Source organism: Cherax quadricarinatus, chromosome 49 (genome assembly GCF_038502225.1).
Source record: "Cherax quadricarinatus isolate ZL_2023a chromosome 49, ASM3850222v1, whole genome shotgun sequence".
Taxonomy (NCBI): domain Eukaryota; kingdom Metazoa; phylum Arthropoda; class Malacostraca; order Decapoda; family Parastacidae; genus Cherax; species Cherax quadricarinatus.
The window spans coordinates 4,909,144-4,927,838 of record NC_091340.1 but is presented as its reverse complement, the minus strand read 5'-3'; the positions used below and the strand labels follow the sequence as shown (position 1 = coordinate 4,927,838).

The 18,695-nt window shown below is 41.9% G+C and overlaps 1 protein-coding gene across 7 annotated transcripts in view; it reads left to right on the top strand.

Moving 5' to 3' along the window:
• Positions 1-18,695, top strand: part of LOC128696955 (uncharacterized) — a 92,935-nt gene that overhangs the window by 9,183 nt on the left and 65,057 nt on the right. For 3 of the 7 annotated variants that reach the window (XM_070095129.1, XM_070095133.1, XM_070095132.1), the window contains exon 2: positions 8,006-8,107. The exons of the other annotated variants lie outside the window; for them this stretch is intronic. The gene's annotated coding sequence lies outside the window, so the exon portion shown is untranslated. The remainder of the gene's footprint in view (positions 1-8,005; positions 8,108-18,695) is intronic. 7 annotated transcript variants of the gene reach the window in all.

Genomic DNA, 18,695 nt, shown 5'->3' with positions numbered 1-18,695 from the left:
AAGGCAATGTTCGCGGCTTTCACTGAGACCCACATAAAGGATCACTTGGACAACGAAATATGGATCCCAGGTTACAACCTATACAGATGTGACAGAGTGAACAGGCAAAAGGGGGGGGTTGGCCTGTACATTGCAGAGTCACTTGTTTGCACAGAACTGCTTAATGCCTCAAATGACGTAGTGGAAGTTTTAGCAGTAAAGGTCGAGAACCAAAACCTAGTCATTGTGGTAGTCTACAAGCCTCCGGATGCAACATCCCAGCAATTCCAGGAACAGCTGTTAAAAATTGACCACTGTCTGGAAAATCTTCCAGCTCCTGCACCCAACATCTTGCTCCTGGGGGATTTCAACTTAAGGCACCTAAAATGGAGGAATATAGCAAATAATATTGTTGCAGTAATAACACCAGGAGGCAGCTCTGATGAAAACTCACACTCACACGAGCTTTTAAATCTCTGCACAAAATTCAATTTAAACCAGCAAATAATAGAGCCTACTAGACTGGAGAATACACTAGACCTCATCTTCACTAACAATGATGATCTGATAAGAAATGTCACCATATCAAAAACAATATACTCAGATCACAACATAATTGAGGTTCAGACATGTATGCGTGGAGCCTCAGACCGACAAAATGAGACTAGTCACGAGGGAGCATTCACCAAATTCAACTTCAATAACAAAAACATAAAGTGGGACCAAGTAAACCAAGTCCTAACCGATATAAGCTGGGAAGATATACTAAGCAACACAGACCCAAACTTATGCCTAGAACAGATTAACTCGGTGGCACTCGATGTATGCACAAGGCTTATTCCTCTAAGAAAAAGGAGGAGTAGATGTAAAATAGAAAGAGACAGGCGCTCCCTTTACAGGCGACGGAAAAGAATAACAGAGCGGCTAAAAGAGGTCAATATATCAGAAATGCGCAGGGAGACACTGGTCAGAGAAATAGCAAGCATCGAACTTAAGCTAAAAGAATCCTTTAGGAGTCAGGAATCGCGGGAAGAACTAAAAGCCATAAATGAAATCGAAAGAAACCCAAAGTATTTCTTCTCCTATGCCAAATCAAAATCGAGAACAACGTCCAGTATTGGGCCCCTACTTAAACAAGATGGGTCCTACACAGATGACAGCAAGGAAATGAGTGAGCTACTCAAGTCCCAATATGACTCAGTTTTTAGCAAGCCGCTAACCAGACTGAGAGTCGAAGATCAAAATGAATTTTTTATGAGAGAGCCACAAAATTTGATTAACACAAGCCTATCCGATGTTATCCTGACGCCAAATGACTTCGAACAGGCGATAAATGACATGCCCATGCACTCTGCCCCAGGGCCAGACTCATGGAACTCTGTGTTCATCAAGAACTGCAAGAAGCCCCTATCACGAGCCTTTTCCATCCTATGGAGAGGGAGCATGGACACGGGGGTCGTCCCTCAGTTACTAAAAACAACAGACATAGCCCCACTCCACAAAGGGGGCAGTAAAGCAACAGCAAAGAACTACAGACCAATAGCACTAACATCCCATATCATAAAAATCTTTGAAAGGGTCCTAAGAAGCAAGATCACCACCCATCTAGAAACCCATCAGTTACACAACCCAGGGCAACATGGGTTTAGAACAGGTCGCTCCTGTCTGTCTCAACTACTGGATCACTACGACAAGGTCCTAAATGCACTAGAAGACAAAAAGAATGCAGATGTAATATATACAGACTTTGCAAAAGCCTTCGACAAGTGTGACCATGGCGTAATAGCGCACAAAATGCGCGCTAAAGGAATAACAGGAAAAGTTGGTCGATGGATCTATAATTTCCTCACTAACAGAACACAGAGAGTAGTCGTCAACAGAGTAAAGTCCGAGGCAGCTACGGTGAAAAGCTCTGTTCCACAAGGCACAGTACTAGCTCCCATCTTGTTCCTCATCCTCATATCCGACATAGACAAGGATGTCAGCCACAGCACCGTGTCTTCCTTTGCAGATGACACCCGAATCTGCATGACAGTGTCTTCCATTGCAGACACTGCAAGGCTCCAGGCGGACATCAACCAAATCTTTCAGTGGGCTGCAGAAAACAATATGAAGTTCAACGATGAGAAATTTCAATTACTCAGATATGGTAAACATGAGGAAATTAAATCTTCATCAGAGTACAAAACAAATTCTGGCCACAAAATAGAGCGAAACACCAACGTCAAAGACCTGGGAGTGATTATGTCGGAGGATCTCACCTTCAAGGACCATAACATTGTATCAATCGCATCTGCTAGAAAAATGACAGGATGGATAATGAGAACCTTCAAAACTAGGGAGGCCAAGCCCATGATGACACTCTTCAGGTCACTTGTTCTATCTAGGCTGGAATATTGCTGCACTCTAACAGCACCTTTCAAGGCAGGTGAAATTGCCGACCTAGAAAATGTACAGAGAACTTTCACGGCGCGCATAACGGAGATAAAACACCTCAATTACTGGGAGCGCTTGAGGTTTCTAAACCTGTATTCCCTGGAACGCAGGAGGGAGAGATACATGATTATATACACCTGGAAAATCCTAGAGGGACTAGTACCGAACTTGCACACGAAAATCACTCACTACGAAAGCAAAAGACTTGGCAGACGATGCACCATCCCCCCAATGAAAAGCAGGGGTGTCACTAGCACGTTAAGAGACCATACAATAAGTGTCAGGGGACCGAGACTGTTCAACTGCCTCCCAGCACACATAAGGGGGATTACCAACAGACCCCTGGCAGTCTTCAAGCTGGCACTGGACAAGCACCTAAAGGCAGTTCCTGATCAGCCGGGCTGTGGCTCGTACGTTGGTTTGCGTGCAGCCAGCAGCAACAGCCTGGTTGATCAGGCGCTGATCCACCAGGAGGCCTGGTCACAGACCGGGCCGCGGGGGCGTTGACCCCCGAAACTCTCTCCAGGTAAACTCCAGGTAAACTCCAGGTATGCTGGGAGGCATACTTACATACATGCATGCATGCATGCATGCATGCATACATACATACATACATACATACATACATACATACATACATACATACATACATACATACATACATACATGCATGTATACGTACATAATGCATGTACATACATAATGCATGTACATACATAATGCATGTACATACATAATGCATGTACATACATAATGCATGTATGCATGCATGCATACATGCATGCATGCATGCATTAGCAAAGAGGATAAAATAAAAAGTTACTACGTAATTTGCAAACAGTTTTCGGTCAAGAGATTCCTGTAAACAATATTTGATACATGTACATACATCAAATGGATGGGCAATTTGCAGTCATATGGATGTCAAGAAAGCTATTGGTAAGAGTTCCTCGTGAGATTTACATGGAAACTGCAAAACAAACATTTGCAGTGAATGAGAGATCCCCTGCTTGAAATGTAAATACTGCATTAACAGTGTGATGTGGTACAGTGTTGTGGAGTAATAACACCACTGAGGTGCAACAAGGATCAACACTTGCTCATATAGTCTACAGTAAGTTCTAATTTATATAAACAGCATTCCAGAGGAAATAAAAAATTAGTTAAATATGATTACAATTGCAGAAAATTCTATGCATAATAATGAAAATTACAGTACATTGTGTATCCCTGCAGTATACCTAGAAACACTGGACAAGTGGAGTAACAGATGGATGGAATTCAGTGGGGATACTGTAAGTGTAATGTATTAACCCTTAACCCTTTCAGGGTCCGTCCCGTAGATCTACGGCTTCACGTTGAGTGTCCAAACCATAGATCAACGCCAAAATTCTAGTGCCGTCAAATATAGTGCGAAAGCGCTCATAGGCCTACATGTGAGAGAACGGATCTGCGTGGTGGGTGTCCGCCATAAACAAAAAATCTAGGCGCCCGCATAGCATTGTGGGAACGCCGGCTCAGTTACCCTTGTTCACCATGCCTCGTCGCAAGTCAGCTCTCATTCCCCGGAAAATTGGGACTCTCCTCTTCCTATCTGATAGTTCTGACACTGATGGAAGTGGAAATGAAGACGAATTCTATGGCTTTTATCAGTTAGTGACCGAAAGGAATGACCAGGATATCGATAATAGTGCAGAAAACCCTGACAATCCTCAACCTTCTACCTCTGGTGTGGGCACTCGTGACTCACGGTCAGTTGTGCCTCAACGCAAGAGAAAACTAATATTTTCGCGTGGCCAGGCCTCTGACTTCAGTAATGATGATGATAGTGACGTGGATTGTGATTTTATTGCGCTTGACGATCATTCGAGTAGTAATAGTGAGGAATCATATTCACCAGTGAAGCGTCGGTATGTTCGCCGCCGCATGCGCTCGGGTAGTGTACCCTATGCTGTACCCAGGGGACGGAGTGATGTGGCTACACTTGGCATGGATAGACCACAGGCATCAGTAGATGGTGGTAGTGGTGATGGTAGTGGCACTGCCATACGTGACTCACCAGCCCAGGCTGGGACCCACGCTGCTGACTCGTCAGTTCAAGGACAAAGCGGAGCATCAGCCACCAGCCCACCACAACCACCCCCACAACCAGCCTATGATGTCCAGTATCCACCAGCAAACCGTATCTGGGATTGGCAGCAAAATCCCAATTTTATTCTCAAGCCCCACCACTTTGATGACTCTCAAAGTGGAATTCTACCTACTTGTCCCCTTGGAACCACGGCCAATGAACTGGAATTCTTTGAATTATTCTTTGACCAGCCATTGATGGAAACTATTGTCAGGGAAAGTAATAAGTATTTTGAGTACACCATGGCAAATACGATCATATCACCACAGTCAAGACTACACAAGTGGAAAGAGACGACTGTTGCAGAAATGTATTTGCTTTTTGCAACAATAATGCTTATGCCTCATGTCTATAAGCATAATATAAAAGCATACTGGTCCACAGATCGGCTAATTTCTACCCCGGTCTTCAGTGAAATCATCCCAGTGAACAGGTTTGTCTTACTGTTACGTATGTTGCACTTCTCTGACAAAACCAGGCCTGACAGAAGTGACAGGTTATACAAGACTAGAAATGTTTTCATGTATCTCAAACAAAAGTTCAGCATATACTTTTATCCATTCAAGAATCTTGTAATTGACGAGTCTTTGATTTTGTTCAAAGGTAGACTGTCATTCAAGCAGTATATACCGAGCAAGAGGAAACGCTTTGGTATAAAACTGTTTGTACTCTGTGACTGTGACAGTGGCCTGGTGTTGGATATTGTTGTATACACGGGAAGTAAAACATTGAAAGATACCAAGATGTTATTGGGTATCTCAGGTGACGTAGTGAGAAACATGATGGCACCTTATCTTGGTAAGGGGCATACATTATATACTGATAACTGGTACACAAGCCCATTACTCAGTGATTTCATGCGAGTGAACAAGACAGATGTGTGTGGCACAGTGCGTTCTAATCGTAAACATATGCCCAGGCTCAACGCAGGTACTCGTGGTGATGACGTGCAGGTGTTTACTGCTAATGACATCATGGCATTACGGTGGCATGACAAACGAGATGTCACATTGTTGACAACCATTCACCGTAATGAAATGCAAGACAGTGGCAAAGTTGATCGAGTGACTAATGAACGTATTCGAAAACCAGTGACAGTGATTGATTATACACAAAACATGCGCTTGGTTGACAAATGTGACATGCAGATTGGTTTTGTTGATTGTGTTCGTAAGAGTTACAAGTGGTACATGAAACTTTTCTTCCATCTCATGGACATTTCAATGCTCAATGCATATAATATGTACCAAATAAAGACTGGCAACAGACCACTGTATGGTGAATTTTGTTTGTCTGTTGTCAGACAACTCATAATGAAGTACCAGGTAAGAACACCTGCTATACAACAAGGTCCTCGAATTACTCAGGATATACCCAAGCATTTGAGGAGGGAAGGTGATCATTTCATAATACAGCTTCCTTCAACTCAGAAGAAATTTGCTCAGAAGAGATGCATCGTCTGTGCACAAACAAAACGATGGCAACAAAGACGCAAAGACACTCGGTTTATGTGTGAGGAATGTAAAGTGCCTCTGTGTATGGTGCCTTGTTTCAAGGAGTTCCACAAGCTCCAGCAGTTCTAAAACCATGTCCAGTGATTGTAAATATGTAAATATATGATAGAACATTAGTATTATACAAGATTTGTGCATGTTTATTGTAATAACAACAGTGGTAAACAATAATATGATAATAACTTTAGTGCAGTTATTGTGTTCAATACAGTGAGTTTATTTATATACATTATATACAGTATTGGTCTCTCAGGCCCCAAATGTTAGTAGGAAAAGAAAAAAATTGGAAAAGAAAAGAAAAAAAAAACTATAAAAACCGCTAAATAAAGTAATGCGCGTATGTGGAATTCGTCGATGTTGCCGCCACCACATCATTTTGGACAAACTTCTTGGCGCTGTATCTCGGTAAGTACTGATCAGAATTTTTTTTTGTCTTATTACCTTCACAAAAATATGCTCTTTAATTCTGTAAGATTTTTTTTTTTTTTTTTTTTTTTTTTTTTTTTTTTTTTTTTTTAAAATTTCTTGGACACTGGAACACCACTTCAGATTTTGGCCTTGGACCCTGAAGGGGTTAAACTGACCAAGCTGATCTACGTTCATATGCGTAGTGCTCTAAAAGTAGATCTACGTTTACTTTACATATTTTCAAATATAACAAAAAAAAAGTAGATCAAAGTTTTTTACACGTTTTCAAATGTAAAAAAAAAAAAAGATTACTTTTTTATGTACTTTCAAATGTTGAAAAAAACGTAGATCTATGTTTGGACAGTTTAAGGGTTAAGAAATAGAAAGAAGTGAATTAACCTACACAAAAAGTATATATTATGTATGAACATATTAAATCCAACAAAGATAGGGGCCTGTGAATCATTGCTGACAAGAACGTTACTGGAATATCACATGTATGAAAGAAATACACCTACCATCCGACTTACGACCGAGTTCGGTTCCGAGAAACCGGTCGTAAGTCGAAATGGTCGTAAGTCGAAATGGTCGTAAGTCGAACTTTACTACTGAATATCAACAAAACATTTTTGTAATGACTTTATTTTATTGTTTTATTTTGGTATTTCATGTTTTACTTTACTTTTTATGCTGTTAGTACTGCATTTTATACTGTAAGGTTTAGGATAAACACTCTGTACAACACAAATAGTTGTTTATTTCCCAGAAATCTGGCATAAAAAACACGGTCGTAAGTCGAGTGGTCATAAGTCGAGCAGGTCGTAAGTCAGATGGTAGGTGTAGTGTGATATTCATATGCAACACTTCAACTTTAAAATAACCTTTGGATATAATATTTTATATGTATGGGGAAATATTGAAAAAAGATGTTCACAACATATGTTTGGCCAAAATTTGAATTTGCAACTGTTTTATAGTGTGCAAACTTGAAAAAGTATGTACTGGTAGACAAAGTAAAATGTTGACACTTGCTGAAAAATACGTGTACTGTCTGTTATTAGATATACAGCCTCTCCTCCCTTAGCAATGGAGTTCTGTTCCTCAGACCATGTCGGTAAACAAATTTGTCGCTAAGCAAGGAGCATATTATAATTGTAGTGGGTTTGTGTCCACCATCTTTGATATTGTTTTAATGTCACCTTTGCATCATTTATAACATTTTTAGTATATTTTTAAATGTTTATACAGTTGTGTACTGTATATTGTAATAAACTTAATAGAAGAAATCAGCTCTAATGTACTACATTATTTAGGTATGCATACTGGTCACAGAGCCTGTCGTACAGTAAATGAGTACGTCGCTAAGTGAGGAGAGGCTGTACTGTATAAAATAAACTACCATAAATGCAAAAAAAAAAAAAAGTATAGTACTAAGACTAAAATTTTATTTAGGGTTATGTTGAGTGATAGAAAGGCTTGCATGTTTTCATGATTTGATTGTGAAAACAATTTAATTCTAGGTAATCTACAATTACAGGTGCATATTAAAAGTCTGGATGTGAGATGTCACTGCAATAGATGGCTTCAGCTGCTACTGATGAAGTATGGAGTCACATCACAGGACTGAGAGTCATTTTAGGTGTGCAATGCAGACTCTACCTGCCAAATGTCCTCATGATATCTGGTTGTCAGCCTATACACATGTGTTGGAAGCAGGTGTCTTCCAGCTACTGCAGTTGTAACAGGTCTGACCTCTGGTGGATAAAATTTAAAATGTGTAATAGGCCTTGTTCTTCAGTCAGTATCCTCAGTGTACTAGATGAGGAGCTTGACTGGGGAGAAGTGATGTGTGTGTGATCCCAAGAGGTGTCAGCTGTGTGGTTCCATGCTGATAATAAGAGTGTTAAAGTAGACCAGAACTCTTAAGTAATAAATACTAAAGCTAAAATTCAAAAGTGTGCAGTAAGGCCTCACTTAAAGTCATCAATAGGTTTGTAGAAACTGTGACTTTAAGCAAATTGACATATCGAAACCAAGAGCTCTTCCAATATTCACACCTCACTGTCCTTCATCAGACCTTTTTAAAACTAATAGTTTTGTTTCTAATGTCACACTTTTTCTCTGTGTTTTGTGGCCACAGACATCAGGGGTGCACAGTAAACCTTAGTACCCATTACAGCAGGGTTAAGTCAAGGAATCAATGTTTGCAATGCAAAAATTGCAAGGAGCACCTCCTACCATCACACAGTTGAGAAACAGACAATAACAATTATTGTGACCACGAACGAGTGGTATGGTCCAGTGGATTAGGGCGTCATGTGTTTTCGCCCACCATGAGGCAGGCCAAAGCAGCATGGGTTCGATTCCTTGGCTAGTGCAGTGTTGTTATTGAGACAATAACAAATAAGGTGGGCTCACAGAGTGCTTTCATACCACATCATTTATTGTTGTGTATTTGTATGATCATCAAATACTATGCAAATTTTTATTTTACAATAATTTGTATTTATTCATTCATTCATTCTTTCTCTTCAACGTTATAACGAAACATTATTCGAGGACCTACTATATACATGTACAGTAGTATACAGAAATTTTTTATACTGATCTAGGAAAACTTGCAGCAAGTAGCTGAGATGAAATCTGATGAAATAACTAGAAAGGAAGTGAAGACACTATTACAGGCAACATGATATGTGAATACCAATGAGTTGGAATAAAAGAAAACTCTTTAATACGGTATGGGGACTTTACACATGACAGCATTTTGTGTAATTTACAAACTTTTTCTTGCTGTGAACTGACAAAGCTTGTATATCAAGTGAAATGTTGTCATATATAGTTTCAATACTGAATTATAAGTATCTTTTTCATTATTACATTATAACTTGTCAAAGAATAATTACAGTGGACCCCCGGTATTCAATATTAATCTGTTCCTGAGAGCTCATCGAATACCGATAATATCGAAAACCGAATCAATTTTCCTCATAAGAAATAATGGAAATCAAATTAATCCGTGCAAGACACCCAAAAGTATGAAAAAAAAAATTTTACTACGTGAAATATTAAGTTTAATGCAATAGAATAATTACAATAACAATAAAATAATTGACACTTACCTTTAATGAAGATCTGGTGATGATTGATGGGATGGGAGGAGGGGAGAGGTGCTAGTGTTTCGAAGGGGAATCCTCTTCCATTAGGACTTGAGGTAGCAAGTCCTTTTCTGGGGTTACTTCCCTTCTTCTTTTAATGCCACTAGGACCAGCTTGAGAGTCACTGGACTTCTGTCGCACAACATAACTGGCAGCCTCACCATGCCTAATCACACTATGTATGCCACTATGATTGTTAAATCTTTCAAACCAACCTTTGCTGTCCTTAAATTCACTCACATCACCACTAGTTGCAGGCAATTTCTTTACCAAATCGTCATGCAACTGCCTAGCCTTTTCACAAATGATAGCTTGAGAGATGCTATCTCCTGCTATCTGTTTTTCATTTATCCACACCAGTAACAATCTCTCAACATTTTCTAACACTTGCGGTCGCTGTTTCGTAATCACAGTTGCACCTTTTGCAAGAACAGCTTCCTTAACCCTTTGACTGTTTCCGACGTATAAATACGTCTTACGAGCCAATGTTTCTGACGTATTTATACGCACAAATTCTAGCGGCTTCAAATCGAGCGCCAAAGGCCTGGTAGGCCTACACGGGAGAGAATGGGTCTCAGTGGTCGGTGTGCACCCTGTGAAAAAAATCTGGGATCTAGCGGTGCATTGTGGGAACGCCATGTTGTCAGTCCATTTTCACCATGCCTCTCGGTAAGAAGTTCCTCACTCCTCGGCGGATTGGAGGTCTTTTGTTCCCAAGTGATAGCTCTAACAGCGATGAAAGTGTCAGTGACAGTGAATTCAAGGGTTTTCAAGTGAGTGTTACCGAAAAAAGTGCCCAGGATAACGTAAATAGTGACGAAAACCCAGATGACCCACAACCTTCGACCTCTGGTGCTGTGCCGGCTTGTTCACGTTCACGTTCGCCTGTACCAGGACGAAAGAGGAAACTATTTGGTCGTGTACAACACCCTGATGATAGCAGTGATAGTGATAGTGATTTCAAGGTCATTGAAAGCAGTTCTAGTGACAGTGAGAGTGAATATTCCCCAGTGAAGCGCCAGTATGTACGACGTAGCATGCGGTCTGGTAGTGTTTCATATGTTGTTCCAAGGGGAAGGAGAAACTCTGGGAGCACATCCCGTGGCCCAACACCACGACCTGATAGTGAAGATGACGATATTGTAGCGATGGGTATGAATGGTGACAGTGAGGGAGGAGGCAGTGGTGGTGATAGTGAGGGTGGCACGGCCCATGTGGCACCATCACCGGGCCACGCTACTAGCCACGCGGCTGACTCAGCAGAACAACCAGCCTCACCCTACCCCACACTGCCACAACCTGCACCACCACAACCTGCACAGCCACAACCACGGTACAATATCCAGACCCCACCAGCAGACCGCATCTGGGATTGGCAGGACGGTGACGAGTTTGTTCCCAGTCCCCATGACTTTGATGAAACACAAAGTGGAATAAAGCCATCTTGTCCACTTGGGAACAATGCCAGTGAACTGGACTGCTTTGAGTTATTCTTCGATGAACCCCTGATGGACATCATTGTCAGGGAAACCAACACATACTGTGAATACACCATGGGAAATACAATTCTCTCACCAAAATCACGGCTACACAAGTGGAAGGAGACAACTGTGGCAGAGATGTACCTGTTTTTTGCCACAATAATGCTTATGCCACATGTGTATAAGCACACTGTCACCACATACTGGACAACAGATCGCCTGATTTCAACTCCAGGTTTTAGTGACATTATAGGTGTCAATCGTTTCCTGATACTGTTGCGTATGTTACACTTTTCAGACAAAACCAGGCCTGACAGAAGCGACAGGTTATATAAGATAAGAAATGTGTTTATGTACCTGAAACAAAAGTGCTGCATGTATTTTTATCCCTTCAGGAAGCTTGTTATTGATGAGTCCTTGATTTTATTCAAAGGAAGACTCATTCAAGCAATATATACCAAGCAAGAGGAAACGCTTTGGTATAAAGCTATTTGTACTGTGTGATTGCAGAAGTGGTCTTGTTTTAGATATTATTGTGTACACTGGCAGTAATACTTTGAGAGATACCATGAAGTTATTGGGTATCTCTGGTGATGTGGTTCGAACAATGATGGAACCATATCTTGGTAAGGGGCATATGTTATTTACTGATAACTGGTACACAAGCCCCTTACTCAGTGATTTCTTGCGAGTGAACTTGACAGACGTGTGTGGCACAGTGCGTGGTAATCGCAAACATATGCCAAGGTTCGACGCTGGCACTCGCAGAGGTGAGGTGCAAGCCTTTGCTGCCAATGACATCATGGCATTTCGGTGGCATGACAAACGTGATGTCACATTGTTGACATCAGTTCACACAAACGAAATGGTACCCAGTGGCAGGGACAACAGAGAGACCAATGAACCCATTCTAAAGCCTGCAGCTGTCATGGACTACAACCTCAATATGCGCTTAGTGGACAAATGTGACATGCAGATTGGGTTTGCAGACTGTGTACGCAAGAGTTATAAGTGGTATATCAAACTTTTTTTCCATCTTGTTGATATCTCTATGCTAAATGCTTATAACATATACAAGTTGAAGACCAACAAAACACCAAAATATGGTGAATTTTGCCTGTCAGTAATCAGACAAATAATTGCAAAGTACAAAGGAGCAACTCCTGCAATAGACCAGCGCCCACAGACGTCATCTCGTATGAGGCCTGGTGATCACTACCCCATACAACTGCCTCCTACTACTGCCAAGAAAAATGCTCAGAAGAGGTGTTATGTATGTATGCATACCACAAAACGCCCACAAACACGCAGAGACACTCGTTTTATGTGTGAGGAGTGTGAAGTGCCCCTCTGCATATACCCATGTTTCAAAGAGTTCCACAAGCTGCAGCAGTTCTAGGAACGTGTTTAGTGACTGTACATATGTATATATATTATGGAACAATAGTAATAAACATTGTTTTGTATTGTTTGTTTGTGTAAACAAAGTGTATACACAAACTAATAGTGATAAAGTTTGTTCTGTTATTGTGTTGTAAATAATGAGTGTATATTTGAACAATGCACCTTACATTGGTCTCACAGGCCACATAAGTTACCTGGAAAAGAAAAATATTGAAAAATGCAAGAAACCTTTGAATTAGAGTAAATAAAAGAATACCGGGTGGGCGGCAGTCGCCGCTGTTGCCGTACGCACGTCAATTTCTGCAAACTTTGCGGCTCTATATCTCGGTAAGTACTGATGGCAAAAATTTTTTTTAGGCTTAAAACACTAGTAAAAATATTCCTAACATTTTCATAAGAAAAAATAATTTTTTTTTTCTCGAATATTTGGCGACATAGAATGACAGTTTCAGAGAGGGCCCTGAAACAGTCAAAGGGTTAATTGCCGTTTTCCTGGTCACTATAGTAGAGATGGTTGATTGGGGTTTATTATACAACCTAACCAGCTCCAACACACGCACTCCACTTTCGTACTTTGCAATTATCTCTTTCTTCATTTCATAAGTCATTAGCGACTTTTTTCTTGAAGGGTTGGCACTAGAAGCTTTCTTGGCGCCCATGGTGACTTATTTTGCAGAAACAAGCACCAAACACAGTGATAATGTGGATAATGTGGAATGTACCGAATGTATCCTTAGATGCGCACACACTGGCTGGCTTGTAAACACTAACACACACGGAGCAGTTCAAGCCACACATGGACATGTCTCGTACGAATTGTATCGAATACCGAGGAAAAATTTTTGCGTTAAAATGCATCGAAAACCGGATTTATCAAATACCAATGCCATCGAATACCGGGAGTCCACTGTATAGTAATGGTCTTGTTATCTCGTTACAGTTGAACCTGGAGTTCATTGGACAACTGAAAATTTCAGTTATTAGAAATAAGTGCTATTTACTTCATATATATCCACTACTGTACAGTAACCCGGGGATCTGTGTAACGCCAAAATTAACCAAAACAGTGACGAATTATTACTGGAGAGTCTACTGCATTCACAAGTACAGTAGAGTACTGTGGAATAAAGGAAACCTTTTTGAACATCCTGTTTTATTACTAGCTGACAAGTACTGGCTAATAGCCTGGTTGAAGATACAACAGACAAGTGTGGCCCTAGGCCTGACTGTGTGAGCAGAAAAACTCGAAACCAGTCACAGGTATATTACAGAAGTGCTGTAATGTTATTGTATTGGTTTGAAACCAGTCTCTCCGGTGTCTTCCATTAGTAAATTATGGTACATCATTCTTCTCTGTGCTTCAAGAAGTATAATTTGAGAGATTTTAGGCATTGTCAATAATTTAGGTGTTTGAAATTATGAGCAGTCAAATTTCTCTGTACATTACATTCTCCAGATCCACAATTTTACTGCGTTGAGTGGGGCTTTACAACATTGTCCAAGTGTATTGAGTATACTGTGTGTACTATATAAGACTCACAAAAGTATCATCACTGGCTTGTTATGGTATATTTTGAAGTGTTTTATTCAGCCTGTTGATTTCCTAGATTTTATAATTAAACTTAGGTTCCTTAAATGTTATTTTTTATTATTATTATCACACTGGCCGATTCCCACCAAGGCAGGGTGTCCCAAAAAAGAAAAACTTTCACCATCATTCACTCCATCACTGTCTTGCCAGAAGAGTGCTTTACACTACAGTTTTTAACCCTTTCAGGGTCCGTCCCGTAGATCTACAGCTTTACGTTCAGGGTCCAAACCGTAGATCTACGCCATGAGCTCAGCTCACTCTGATAAACTGTGAGTGGTACATTTGGGCCTAGATATGAGAGAATACATCTATGTGGTATGTGTGCACCACATAAAACAGATCCTGCAGCACACTGTGTATAATGAGAGAAAAAAAATGAAATCATGATTTTTCGATTAAAACAGCAACTTTGCAGTGTTTTTTCGTATGTTTTTTATAGTTGTATTTGCGATTTCTTGGTCTCATTTGATAGAATGGAAGACATATTACAGAAATAGAGATGATTTTGATTGGTTTTAGCACTGGAAATGGCTTGAAACTGAGCTCAAAGTAGCAGAAATGTTAAATTTTTGCCGATATTCAAGAGTAAACAAACGACCTCACACGTCTAATACACATCAGCTGGTGGGTCTAATATACATTCACAAATATGGTGATGATATTTATACAATTATTACAGTATTGCATAACAGTAAATCTTCTATTTTTTGGTGTGAATAAAAATTCATTATGTGAATAAAAAATCAAAATGGAATTTATTTGTAAAGCCTCAAAACATAACTGATGAACAGAGGAAATGTTAGTTTAGTGCCAGGAATGCCTACATTGTTCATTCTGGACCCTATTTTGAAATTGGAATATTTTGAACTTTGTGTTAAATTGGCCAAATTAACAATTTCCGATCACTTTATTTTGTAGTTGAAACAGTTGACTTGGCGATTTCTTGTGCTCAATCGATAGAATAGAAGTAATACTAGTGAAATAGCTAAGAATTTGGTTGACTGGAATAATGTAATTGGCCTAAAATGGGAGTCAAAGTCGGCAAAATCGCCGATTTGTAAATATCGCTGACACATCAAAATTCGCGAGAGCATAATTTCGTCAATTTTCCACCAAATTTCGTACTTTTTGTTTTATTACCTTCACAAAAAGATTCTCTACGATTTCATAAGAAAAAATAACAAATTTTTTTTTTGAAAATTCTTGGACACTGGTGCGTGACTCCAGATTTGGGCCTTGGACCCTGAAAGGGTTAAACTGCAACATTAACACCCCTCCTTCAGAGTGCAGGCACTGTACTTCCCATCTCCAGGACTCAAGTCTGGCCTGCCGGTTTCCCTGAACCCCTTCATAAATGTTACTTTGCTCACACTCCAACAGCACGTCAAGTATTAAAAACCATTTGTCTCCATTCACTCCTATCAAACACGCTCACGCATGCCTGCTGGAAGTCCAAGCCCCTCGCACACAAAACCTCCTTTACGCCCTCCCTCCAACCTTTCCTAGGCCTGATATAACCCTAGGTCACTTGCATGCCTTTTCTGCTCTCTTGACCTCTTCAAGGGGGGCTCCTTGGCGTGGTGAAGAGGCTCTTGGTCTGAGGAATTAGACCTGTCGGTCTTCTTCCTCAGACCGAACCTAATTACCCCCCATTCTCCCCTTCCCTATCCCATCCTCCCCATCCTCCCCTTTTTCCATTCCTCCTCCTCCTCCCCACCCCTCCCTTTTGCCCTTCCTCTTTTTGGCCTTTGGGATTTCTCCCACAGGTGCACTAGTTCCTAGGTAGGGGAAAGGACACCGGGGTCCATCCCATTCCGTTGAGGTTCTTGGCGGTGGCGTAGTTTGCCGTGGAATCTGGATCGCCTGGGGATGTCCCGATCCCTCTCCGGTATCCCGGAGTAGCTTTGGGTGTCTTTCGGGCGACGGGTGTATCTCTGGAAGCCACCTTTCGGATTCCGGGGGTGGTGGCCGAAGGAGGTATGCTTTGTGGCGGATATCCGGCCGCCCTCTCTTTTGTCCACCAAGGTAGCTCGGCAGATGTGAGGTTGCTATCCCGGATTGCTGGTTTACTGGCATGAAGGGTAGGGTATGGCACGGGTTCCATGCTGCATCTGCGCTACTAGCGGTGCTGAGGTCCTCTTGGGCGCGGAGGGAGATTTCCGGCCCTTTCATTCCTCCTGGGAACTATTCCTCCCCGCTCCCCCCCTTTTTTATTATTTTTTTATTTTTATTTTATTTTCTTCCTTTCTTTTTTTTCTTAAAAACAAAAAGCAAAGGAGTAACCTAACCATGGAGAACCCAATCCATGAACCCACTACCCCCGGGCCCCTTCTTGATACCGCACCCCATTCTGACCCTGCCTTGTGTTTAGACCACTCTTCGGACACTCCTGATGCCCCTGTACCTCTTGCTGGTGCTGTTTCCTCACCCGCTTCAGGTACCGGGGCTTCGACTGACTCCTTCGATTTGTCTGAACTCCGCTCTCCTTTGACTATGCTTCCGGCTTCTCCCTCTACGGTACGGCAATTTTCGAATCGCCCGCCCATTTCACGCCGGACCAACTCCGGTCCTACTCCTAAACGCCAACGTCAATCTCCTGATGATGCTCCTTCGTTACCTTCCCATTCTACTCGGAAAAGACCGACACGTCAAGCACTCTCTCTCCACGCTCAGTTTCGGACCACACAATGAACTAAATTCTTTACTTTAAGACCGACTTCTTCTTCTGCCTACCTTTCTGACCATAGTATTGGCAAAGCGCTCCTGCGTCATGTTGGTAGAGATATTTCATTTCATGCTCTCAAGACTCAAGAAATCGTAATGACACGATTGCAAACAAACCATACCCCCGGCCGGGATTGAACCCGCGGTCATAGAGTCTCAAAACTCCAGCCAGTCGCGTTAGCCACTAGACCAGCTAGCCACAATAAGATTCATCCAACTAGGTATATTTCTACACCATAGGAAGGTTAGCACAGGCACCTCTGTGACCACAAATGCAAGTTTTTACAGGCGAATCTCCAGCTAGCGTGGCTGTGACGAACTCTAGCTCAAGTCCCTTCACTGCAATCGTGTCATTTCGATTTCTTGAGTCATGTTGACGGCAGTGAAGGGACTTGAGCTAGAGTTCGTCATGGCCACGCTAGCTGGAGATTCGTCTGTAAAAACTTGCATTTGTGGTCACAGAGGTGCCTGTGCTAACCTTCCTATGGTGTAGAAATATACCTAGTTGGATGAATCTTATTGTGGCTAGCTGGTCTAGTGGCTAACGCGACGGGCTGGAGTTTTGAGACTCTATGACCGCGGGTTCAATCCCGGCCGGGGGTATGGTTTGTTTGCAATCGTGTCATTACGATTTCTTGAGTCATGTTGACGGCAGTGAAGGGACTTGAGCTAGAGTTCGTCACGGCCACGCTAGCTGGAGATTTGTCTGTAAAAACTTGCATTTGTGGTCACAGAGGTGCCTGTGCTAACCTTCCTATGGTGTAGAAATATACCTAGTTGGATGAATCTTATTGTGGGTAGCTGGTCTAGTGGCTAACGCGACTGGCTGGAGTTTTGAGACTCTATGACCGCGGGTTCAATCCCGGCCGGGGGTATGGTTTGTTTGCAATCGTGTCATTACGATTTCTTGAGTCATGTTGACGGCAGTGAAGGGACTTGAGCTAGAGTTCGTCACGGCCACGCTAGCTGGAGATTCGTCTGTAAAAACTTGCATTTGTGGTCACAGAGGTGCCTGTGCTAACCTTCCTATGGTGTAGAAATATACCTAGTTGGATGAATCTTATTGTGGCTAGCTGGTCTAGTGGCTAACGCGATGGGCTGGAGTTTTGAGACTCTATGACCGCGGGTTCAATCCCGGCCGGGGGTATGGTATGCTCTCAAGAGCGGTACGCGCATCGTCACTGTCCAGAATGCTACCCAAGCTCATGATCTTTCTCTCCTTTCGAATATCGATACTACTCCTATTACTATTGAAAAACATCTTTCTCTCAATTCTTGTAGTGGTACTGTCATTCTGCCCCATACCATAGTCCAACAGAATTTCCAGTCATGTGGCAATGACATTCTTGAACAGCTGGAACTTCAGGATCTCCCAATTCTCAAAGTAGACACTTATGTCCTTCCTGCCCGGGGGCGGAGACGTTACCCTTGCAATGTGGCTCGTTTAACTTTTGACAGCTGAGAACTCCCGTCCTCTGTATATGTCGCGGGACATTGGTTACAAGTTCGAAAGGTGATACCTACACCACAACAATGTAGAAATTGCTGGCGTTTTGGTCACCCAGCGAAATATTGCAGATCTATGGCCGAATGCCCAGTCTGTGGTGCCGACGACCATTCTAATACATACATCTTGCAGTCAACCTCCATCTTGCCTTAATTGTAATGAAGCTCACCCTTCGTACTCCCGCCGTTGCCAGGTCTACTTAAATGAATGTGAAATCCGTTGCCTCAAAGAGGCAGAAGGTCTCCCTTATGCTATGGCAGTTACTCATCTCCGCCTCCAAGGGAGACTACCCCGTGTTTCTTATTCTCGTGTTTCCAAACATCCCCCCACTTCTGGGGTCCTATCTTCTGCAACCTCCTCTG